The following is an 11,493-nucleotide window of genomic DNA, read 5'->3' as shown; positions in this document are numbered from 1 at the left end:
GAATCATTGATCTTTAGTGTTTTGCTGCCAGACTAGGTAATGTATCCCTCTTTGAGTGAAAAACTTTAGTATTTAAAGGGCCACTAAACCCAACATTTTTCTTTCATGATTCAGTTAGAGAATACAATTTTAAACAAGATTCAAATTTACTTGTATTATCTAATTTGTTTTATTTTTTAGATATCCTTTGTTGAAGAAATAGCAATGCATATGGGTGAACCAATCACACAAGGCATCTATGTGCACGCACCAATCAGCGGCCACTGAGCCTGTCTAGATATGCTTTTCAGCAAAGAATATCAAGAGAATGAAACAAATTAGATCATAGAAGTAAATTAGAATGCTGTTTAAAATTGCACACTCTTTTTAATTAATTAAATAAAAAATTGGGGTTTCAAGTCCCTTTAAGGCGCATAGTCAAAATACAAACTTACTTTTTGTTAGCTCATCTTCTCACTGATGATGTGATATTCTCTTGGCCTATGAGTTTTAGTGCAGGGGTGTCTAGAAGGTGGAGTAAACACTTTTGCTCCTAATATCTAAGCATAATCACCCACTTGATTCACCCTTTTGATGTCAATGTGCCACCATTTGTATAACTTATGTGTAGCAAATTGTGTAAAATGAGCAAATATCTCTTGCTGTCTCTGATGCTATGCTGAGGACATTTTATTCTTCCTGGCATAAAAAATTCAGCAGCTGCCCATTCAAAAGGGTCAAACACATATACAATTTATATATCTAGTTCACTCTACTATGGCCCATAAAAATAATGCATGGTTATCTAGCTTTTGAATCAAGACAGATAGAAGTTGACCTGTTCTAAAAAAGTCATTTTTTTTTTACCAATATCAGATTTATCTTATCTTCAGAAAACATCAACTGGATAGGCTGGAATTTTTTCTTCTTCTGGTTTTTAACCAACATAAAACAGTGAAAAGTACTTAAAAATTACTGTAGACGGTATAGAGTCAGATAAACTGACCTTTCTTACTTTTTTTTTAAAAAAAATCTTATCTAAAATAATTGCAATACATAAAATGCATTTTAAAACTATAGTATGTATACATTTAATTAAATTAGGGGAATATGTTAAAGATTAGGGGGTACATTTGAATAATAACTATTTTAATATATTTGTAAAGGTACATTTTCTCAATTACTGTCTATGAGCTGTATTAGATAGAAAATTACAGCTGAGACTTGTTATAAATCTTAAAGACTATAGCAAGTTAGAAGGTTAAGAATATTAGACTTGAAATTCCTCACTTTAGCAATAAAGTTGGCTTGATTTGAATTGTCCACTTGCAAGCTGGTTATTTGTGTACAGCCATTTTCCTATACTTCTAATTGAAAGTTGGCATTTTTTTAACAACTGACTTCAACTGACTTTGGATATTTAAGTCAGTTGCAATGGGCAATTTTATGGACATCTTGATTTACAGAATAGCTTTCAACTATTTTATCCAACTTTGTTTAAAAATAAATAATGAAAGTACATTGCATTTAAAAAACAAACAAACTCTGAATGAATAACCATTTTATGGGGTTTAATGTGACTATAAGATGTAATGCGTTGTAAAGAAACAGGCCTGAAACCATAAGTTGTATGAAATATATATATATATTTATATCCATTATGTATTATATAAAATATATTTTTTGTTATATTTATAACTAAGCATCATGACAAGACCCTAAGCTAGCTGCTTTCGAGAGCAAAAAATATTAAATACTTTTTTTTATTTTTTTCAAAGTATAAATGCATTTATTTTCTTTGATATTGAATTATATGTATAGGAATATGGAAATTATCATAAACAATTTCAACAATGTTCAAAGTGCTGTATTTAACTGTGCTAATCAAGAATGCCATCTATTATTCCTCCAGTATGTGCTACTGAATAGTGCAGAAATAAATCATACCACATTAATGTACATACATTGTTGAGAGATAAATCAGCAGTGCTCCTATTAATTTTGTTGTCTGAGTGCTTCTTAAGGAACATAATAATACAATTCAATTTGAGTAGAAAGGCTAAATGAAGTTCAAAGAGTGTAGTAAATAAAATAAAAGAGAGTGTAAAGATGTTAACATTTATTGCAAAGAGGAAAAATATTGTAACAAAGAATATGACAGATGAGGGCCGCTATACCCATGTTAATTCAAGGTTGGGCAGCAAACACTCTTAGGTTAATACACAGTATATAAATTTAGCCTGCAATATTACTTGTGGTAACGAGTGAATTATTATGGTTAATAATAGGCGTCAAGGACATAATGCAAATTATTATGTTCTAAACAGCTCTCTATTAACAATCACTACATATATTATGTAAAGATGGGAAATCTATACTCCAGAAGTATATGCAAACCTTTAGAAACACTGAGATGTTAAACATGGGTAATCAAATTGTGCATTATCTTAAAGGGACAGTCTAGTATAACTTAAACTTTCATTATTCAGATAGGACTTTTAATTTTAATCAACTTTCCAATTTACTTTTATTATCAAATTTGCTTTTTTCTCTTGGTATTCTTAGTTTAAACTAAACATAGGTAGGCTCATATGCTAATTTCTAAGCCTTTGAGCACTGCCTCTTATCACAGGCTTTCTAAATCTCTTTTCAACACAAAGAGACAGAAAGTACACGTGGGCCCTATAGATAACACTGTGTTCAGGCACAGGGGGTTATTTAAGATTTAGCACAAAACAATGCTAAATTTAAGACAATAGATAATAAACAGTCACAGTCATGTGATCAGGGGGCTGGAAGAAGGTTCCTAGATACAAGGTATTCACAGAGGTAAAAAGTATATTAATGTAACTGTGTTGGTTATGCAAACATGGGGAATGGGTAATAAAGGGATTATCTATCTTTTAAAACAATAACAATTCTATGGTAGACTGTCCCTTTAAAGGGACAATAAACCAATATTTTTCTTTCTTGATTCAGATAGAGCATACAGTTTTAAACAACTTTCCAATTATCTTCTATTTAATTTGTTTCATTCTATTGGTATCTTTTGTTGAAGGGGCAGCAATGCACTACTTGGAGCTAGCTGAAAGCAGATGACAACAGGCATATATGTGCAGCCACCAATCTGCAGCTTCTGAGCTTACCTAGGTATGCTTTTCAACAAATGATACAAATAGAACAAATAAAATGAGATAATAGAAAAAATTGGAGAGTTATTGAAAATTGAATGCTTTATATGAATCATGAAAGAAAAACATTAAATAAATCATAAGGAAAGTATTTAAGAATTTCCTCAGTATAGCTTGCAGAAAGACCGAATTATGGGGGGGGGGGGGTCATATAATAAAACATTAAAATATATTAATGAAAAATAACAGAATTGGAAAGTCAGAATTTTAAGATGGAGATTTAAAATCATTTATAAATAATTTGTGGATCTACTAGTTTATAGGACAGAGAATAGCCTTCAAGGGAAAATGATAGTGACTAATACAATAAAATAATTATAAAATAATGGCATATCCTGTGGATTAATTAAACTAACATTGCACTGTAAACAAATATCACCTTTAATGTGTTCCCAGTTGTTAATTTTATTTGCTGCAGAGTGTACTAAATTATTTACAAATAGCTAGTTTTTAATTTAAAACAGCTGTTTATGAAAATACCACCTATACTGAAAACATGAATTCTCTAAATAAAAGCTTACAGGAGACACTATAAGTTTAGCGGGGGTGGGGTTGGAGAGAAAGGCACTCAAAGTAAAATTGGTTTCACAATGACTTTATTAGTATAGTAGCTGGAGAGTACAAAATGTATATGAGGTGGATCCTTAAGTTTATTTTTGTATATGAAATTGCTGGCTTTGCTGATTGAAACCTCAATGCGTTGTTCTCAAGAACATGCCAATATAAATGGCCTGAGCCTGCAGAAATAGCAGAACTCATATTGGGCTAGATTACAAGTGGAGTGCTAATTTACAGTGCACCCACAAATGGGCAAATTTGCAGTTTGTGGGCACACAATAAATAAACAGCCATTACAAGTGGCTGGTTATTGCTACCAGAAGCTTGTGATCTATGGGAACTGTGTGTTCCCAGTAAATGTATATGTATATGCTTATATACATATATGTTTATGTGTTAATATGTGTATATACACATATTAACACATACATATTATATGTATATTAGCATTTATATTTAATATTTCTGCCATCACTCTGCTACTTACCCCCTTCACTGCGTTTAAAGTTCTGTGCCGTCTCTAATGGCATCAGAATGAGGCTCCCATTGCAGCCTTTGAAAGCGCTCTCGTAAGCGCAATGCTTCCCAGCAATGCGAACGCAAGCTTGTGTTTGCATTACTGTCAACTTGTAATACCAGCGCACATTAACATGCACTGGTATTACTCAGTGGAGCGAAAATATTGCTTTTACGAAAGTGACATTTAGCGCTCCATTTGTAATCTGGCCCAATAATTTCTATCACTCTATGTATTAAAGGGCCACTGAAGGCAAAATTAAAGTTTCATGATTCAGATAAAACATACAATTAATAAAAGTATATTGGAAAGTTTTTTTTGTGTCAAAACATACACAATTTTTTGAGGCTCAACCTCCTACGGAGCTCAGTATATGCTTTTTTTTATTGGCTGATTGCTGTCATATGATATAGGGGAGGGAAAATTGAATTAATTTTGAAATTTGCTGGAAAATATTTTACTACTCATTTCAAATTCAAAGTAAGTGCTATTGCATTGTCTTGGTACTGTGTATTTGTCAATTATTAATTAAATTCTGCTATGTTTAGTGGCCCATTAATACATCCTTATCTGTTTCTCAGTGGTCTCTAAGAGAAAGGTTACACAATTCACAAATCAGATGCTATCTTTTCCACCACCTACTGAGAACTTGACTGGTGTCTCTTGTTTACATAACCTTTCTATAGAAAATACTAAAGTATTCATATTTTTAGTATAGCCGGTGGTTTCAACAGGCAAAAACAACTATATTAAGTGACAAAAAGTAAATGAGCTATTTGTAAACAATTTGATACACTGCAGCACGTAAAACTTGTAAAGTTGAGACAATTTTACAGTACTATGTCCCTTTAAGTGTTCATTTTCAATTGCTCTCACTAAATATTGACTTTTATGCAGAGAACGTTATAAGATGGCATTTGTATATACAGAGGTAAGGATGTCTGCTCTTTTTGCAAGCTCAGTCCATTTTAAGGGATGGATTTTCAATTAGCAAAAATAAACCTAAGGGAGACATTTTCTGTACATTTTATACAGATGGCATTACCAGTCTTTGGTGTCAGATTAAAGGGATATGAAACTGCACATTTTTCATAATTCAGATAGAGCATGGACTTTTAAGCAACTTTCTAACTTCTGTTATCAAATGTTCTTCACTCTCTTGGTATCTTTTATTGAAAAGACAGGACGTAAGCTCAGCAGAGTGCACATGTCTGGAGTGCTATATGGCAGCAGGTTTGCAAGAATATTATCTAATTACAAGAACACTTGATGGTACCAATATTTCTTGTCATGAAGTGCCCCACACACCTACCTAGGTATCTCTCTCTTCAACAAAGAATAACATGGGAATTAAGCAAATTTGATAACAGAAAAAAATTCTTATTTTTATTTTTTTAAATTGTATGCTCTTCCAGAATCACAAATGAAACTTTTTGGGTTTCATTTATCTTTAAAGGGCCAGTAAACCCACAAAATATTGTTATATAATTCTGCACATAGTGCAGAATTATATAACTTTAGCTTAGCGCCAGCTTTCTACCGAAAAGGATTTCAGAGAAAAATTCCTCCAAAAATTACTTTTACACTACGCCGCTCCTGGCTCTAATGAGCGGGTCTTTTTGTTTTCCCTGCTACCAGACCAAAGCGGGAGCGAGCTAAATTGAGTTTTATGGCGCGATCGGGCCGGCTGTGAATAGACAGCGTGCCCGATGCGCTTAGGGAAAACAAACAGACCCGCTCAGTAGAGCCAGGAGCGGTGTTCTGTAAAAGTAATTTTCGTAAGAATTTTTCTCTGAAATCCTTTCAGGTAGAAAGCTGGTGCTAAGCTGTTGTTATATAATTCTGCACTTTGTGAGTTTACTGGCCCTTTAAGGTTGAAATTTTTTTTACAGTAAGATGCCTACACTTTTTTCCTTGCTAACGTTAGACAGTATCAGCTTACTATTTTTTTCTGCCCCCGAGCCCGCCCCGGACTTCCCCTTTGGAGGACGGGTAACCCCGGAAGTGGCGACCCCTAGTGGCCGCAAAAGGCAGCGAGCACCCCACGGCAAAATCCTTGTTTTTGTAAACATATTAAGTCAATCATAGTTTAACCTGGTTGGAAATATATTTTTAGAATCTTATGAATTTGCATTTATTTTAAAATTAGATTTGATGCATTTATATGATGTAATTATGTACTATATGTATTACTTTTACATTGTGATTAAAATATACAGTGATAAATTGTATGATGAGGTAATGTAGTACAATTAGTACTATTCTTCAAATAGACTTTTTCATATATATTTAAAGAAAACCTTCAGACATACACATGCACTTATACGTACACGTACATGCACATACACACATATGTGTGTATATATATATATATATATATATATATATACACACACAAACACATGTATATATATATATATATATATATATATATATATACACACACACACATATACATACACACATATATATATATATATATATATGCACACACACATTCCAATAATACAAGCAAAATAGCTGTATTCATTCCATATATAAGAAGTGCAAAATGTAGTACATGTAGAGTAGAATGTTTATATAAAGAAATATTTTATGTATATCACAATAACATTGCGAGAACATTTTTAACAATGTTAAGTACTGGTACAAATCCCCACATCCTGAATTCCAAAATCCAGAATTATTCTGAAATCCAGAGTTTCATTAATATTTTTGTAAAAAAAATGATGAAAAATGACCACAATCTTTTCTGCCCCTTTGATTTGGTACTTGCGTTATAAAATGCAAATAATACCCTATATTTATTTAAAACAGCAACCATTACCTTTCTTATTACGGTACTGTACTATATTTTTGTTGGTACTATGTATTCAAAAGTATAAAAAATGATAAAAAACAAAACTACCTTTTAGGTTGCTTATCCAAATACAATATTATTGTTTACACTTGTTCCGATTCCCTCTCCAAACTGTTCCATTTTACAGATGCAAATATACAAATATTCTGAAATCCAAACTATTCTGAAATCCACACCTTTTCTGGTCCCAAGCAGTTTGTATAAAGGGTTTGTATCTGTACTACCGTATAAAACAACAATTTTAATACCAATCAAAGTTTAAAAAAAATGTTCAAGTGTAATTTCAATAGATAATTGCCCCATTTCACAAAAAACATAGCAGTGAAGCATTTTACTTTTGCAACCAGGAAGGCTGAATGCTGTATTAAGTAAATAATTCTACATTCTATGGAACATCTAACTTTTAGAATTTTAATTGATGAAAGTAGAGTGCAGGACATGTAAGTCCACTTTTGTATATAGAAAACTGCATTGCTTCGAATTGGCCATTGGAGTCTTAATATCCTAGGGGTGAATTGAGAAGCTGGTCTATCATTATTTTTATTGATAATAGTTCTGAAATAACACAGAAATGGGTGAACACAGGTTGTGCTTTGAAATTCAAATGTAAAATTTATATTATTATCCCTTTAACGGTGAGTTTTTTTTTTTATATCTAGAAACGTTAATAAAAGCTTACAAGCAATTAAAGTTTAAAGGGATACTAACCCCTCATTTTTTATTTCATGATTCAGATAGAGCATGCAATTTTAAGCAACTTTCTAATTTACTCCTATTATCAATTTTTCTTTGTTCTCATGTTATCTTGATTTGAAAAAGCAGTAATAAAAGGTTAGGAGCCGGCCCATTTTTTAGTTCAGCACCTGGTAGAGCTGCTGATTGGTTTGCTACATTTAGCCACAAATCAGCAAGTTCTACCCATGTGCTGAACAAAAAATGGTCTGGCTCTAAAACTTACAGTACTGCTTTTTCAAATCAAGATAGCATGAGAACAAAGAAAAATTGATAATAGGAGTAAATTAGAAAGGTGCTTAAAATCTCATGCTCTATCTGAATCATGAAATAAAAAAATTGGGTTTAGTGTCCCTTTAACTGAAAATGGCACATGTTGACACACTGTAAATGTACTGGGAGCTACAAAGCCTTGTGATGTTTATTTTTCACTAACATACAGTTCAAATTTTCTTTTCTTTTTTCTTTTTCTCTAGGAGTGATTATGAAGACTTTCTTCTCTTGATGCCTTTAAATAACATTTAAATACTTCTCCTGGTAAGTAAAAAAAAAACAACCAATAAATAAAAATGTGTTAGTAATCAACAAAGAAATGTAAAAGGAATAGAAAATAAAAGTTTGTGAAAATGACAGGAATGAAAATACTCCAACTCTGAAAATAGAACGTCAATATATTTTATTAATTTTATTGCAAGACAGAATTACATTAGTTTATTTAACAAATTCCAAGATTTTTTTTTAAGACAAAAGGTTACAGAAACCTTATTTTACATGTATTAATGCTGGAAAATTCCAAACATAAACACTCCAACTCTTTTTGAACACTTTATTATTATTATCGGTTATTTGTAGAGCGCCAACAGATTCCGCAGCGCTATACACTTCTTTTGGGCCTCATCCGTGGTATGAACAATAACATCCCACATGACCATCATCGGTGACATCACACGTTGGGTAACATGAAATCAGCAGCAATGAGAACTGCTGACATAAAATTCTTTTTTTTTTTAAAAAAAAATTGATTTAAAAATGTATATAAATATTTTTTGAATTACTGATAAAAGTTTAATAATTAAAATACCTTTACTGAAATATAAAAACGGCTTTTTTTCAGATTTAGTTTTTTTAAATATATTTTAAAGTTAGCTTAAAAAATGTTGAATTCAAGCAATATCATTCTTTTAATATTCTTATTTGTTTAAAAATTATTTTTTTATGTCTAACATATTTATAACTATTGGTTGTTAGCTTTTCCTATTTTGCTGAAGATGTGTTTCAGATTGTACATACATTTACGATAGTGCTAATAATATGTATTATTGCCTGTTGTGTTATATGAACAATGATTATCAAAATTATATGTTATGCAGCAATTATGTTATTTAAAATACCATATGTCTAATGACACTAAAGATATTGTTATGGGATACCATATGTGATTAATGATATGTATGATTCCATTGATGATGTCAAATGTGATATAATTGGTGATGTCACAAAAACCTCCCAGAAGTGGAAAGTTTTAAGAATTTACTCAAATTTGAGTTTTTAAATAAGAACTTAAAGAGACATTTTTGTCTAGTAATATAGTAAATTTCATTATAATTATGTACATTATAATTATGTGTTCAGTCACTGTGAAGGTATTAAACACATAGTGCAAACCTGTGCACCATATGCCCTTCCGTGTGATTCCAGAGCAAAACCATTTTATACCACTCCTTCTCAGGACTGGAGTAGCATTGCGCTATTTCTCCTTCTAGTGACCATAGGCCTGTTGGAATGCTTCTTGTTTTATAGGCTTTGTCTTGGTTTTGCTTCCTTAGCAGTTCCTACAGACCCCAGCATTTGTTCAGTGCATACAATGGTAATATTTTAGTGCCTATAAAGCAATGAGTGCTGCCATATTGCAACCTAAGTTTCCTTCTCTGCTGAGGCCAATCAGCTTTTTATTGTTTAATTAATTACTGTGTGGAATATTGCAGTGTTAAGTTTGGAGTCTGCATGTCCACAACTAATACAAATTGTAGTGCTGTAATTTTTAAAATTAAATTACTGTAAAAATGACAAAAAATAGTGAAAGTATACTGCAAAGTTGTTTTGCTACATAAAATTAAACATTTTATAGAAAACCATCAGTGTTTAATGTCCCTTTTAAAAAGAGCATGCTTTTAACATGATATATTTTTTATATTAAATAAAAATAATATTGTATTTAGATACAAAAATAATTTTAATTTCTGAGAAAATGCATCTTTTGATGTTTCCAAAACCCCTTTTTTTGTGAATTTTATAGTTAGATCAAATAACCATAAATTTCCTACAGAGCTCTTTAAGAAAGTCCATATTTCCAGCTCATCAATTTGGTTTGGGGTTCAGTTTACCAGACTATTGCACATTGGTTACTGATTCTACAAGCCAAGGGCTTAATTATAGTGAAGAAAGAAAAAATAGGAGTTTCAAAACTCTTTATTGAATGTTTAAAAATAAATAAATCACATTTCTTTATTTCCAGTTTAAAAAAGTTGCAGTATATATAGAGTCAAAAAATATATGATATAAATATCATAATAGATTTCCATTGTTCCATAAGAGATTTCTCAGACTCACTAATATGATGAATTAGATATTATTTTAGAAAATCTGGAGACACAAGGTTAAAAAATAAAAGCAATATGGATCACTGTTGACCATATCAAAAGCTGTACATAATTTATGGCTGACATCCTATTATTCATTCATTCTGTTCCTCTGATATAACATGCTGTCACTCAGCTATGTATGCTTATTGCAAGTGCTGAATCACTGACAATATCTTGCTCAATATTTGGCAAGTGGTATGAGACATTACCTATCTAGCTGATATGACATCCTTTATTTAAATGCATACATTAACATGGATCATATAAAAAAAGAAGAAAAAAAAGAAGAAAAATATGGAAATGTGTAATCTGATAGCTACTACTTAATATCTATGTCATGTTATTACACTTAAACACTAAAATAACTTCAATGAACTTAGTGTTCTATTTGACTTTAATTATAATTTATCCTTTATGAAGGGCAAAATATCCTGATGTCTATGAAAAGGTGTCATAGTTAACTGAAAAATATACACCTAGTTAGATATTTCTTTATTATTCATTAAAGCAAGTTCTTAACATTATAAAATATTTATTTTACATAACAAATATATTTTAGGCAGATAAAAAAATAATTTTAATTCCTGATCCCAATATATCTTTTGATATTTCTAATACCTTTAAGAATTCTAGCCCAATAGTTTTTTGGGATTAGTATTTTTTGTAAAATAAAAACCATTGCAGCCTGTGATTATGTGTCTACAACTGAATGTCATAAAAGGTGGTTCATGCCTTTTTAAATTGTTATAGGGTTTAATACCATTTTCAGCATTCCATTTTAACTTGTCCAAGCCTGTATAACATTATTATTATATTTTGTATTGACATACAATATACTTGCAATATAGTTGCAATGCACAGTGGGCCAAAAAAAAAGAAAAAAGATTTTAGGTGAGATAGTTAAAAAAACGAGTCATTGGATATTCAATATGAATTTTTCCATAAGGGATTCCCTAGGCTAATTATCATGTGATGAATTTAACAATAGGAATTAGATATTACCTTAGGAAATCT

Source organism: Bombina bombina, chromosome 2, assembly GCF_027579735.1.
Source record: "Bombina bombina isolate aBomBom1 chromosome 2, aBomBom1.pri, whole genome shotgun sequence".
Lineage (NCBI taxonomy): Eukaryota > Metazoa > Chordata > Amphibia > Anura > Bombinatoridae > Bombina > Bombina bombina.
This window is presented reverse-complemented; position numbering follows the sequence as displayed.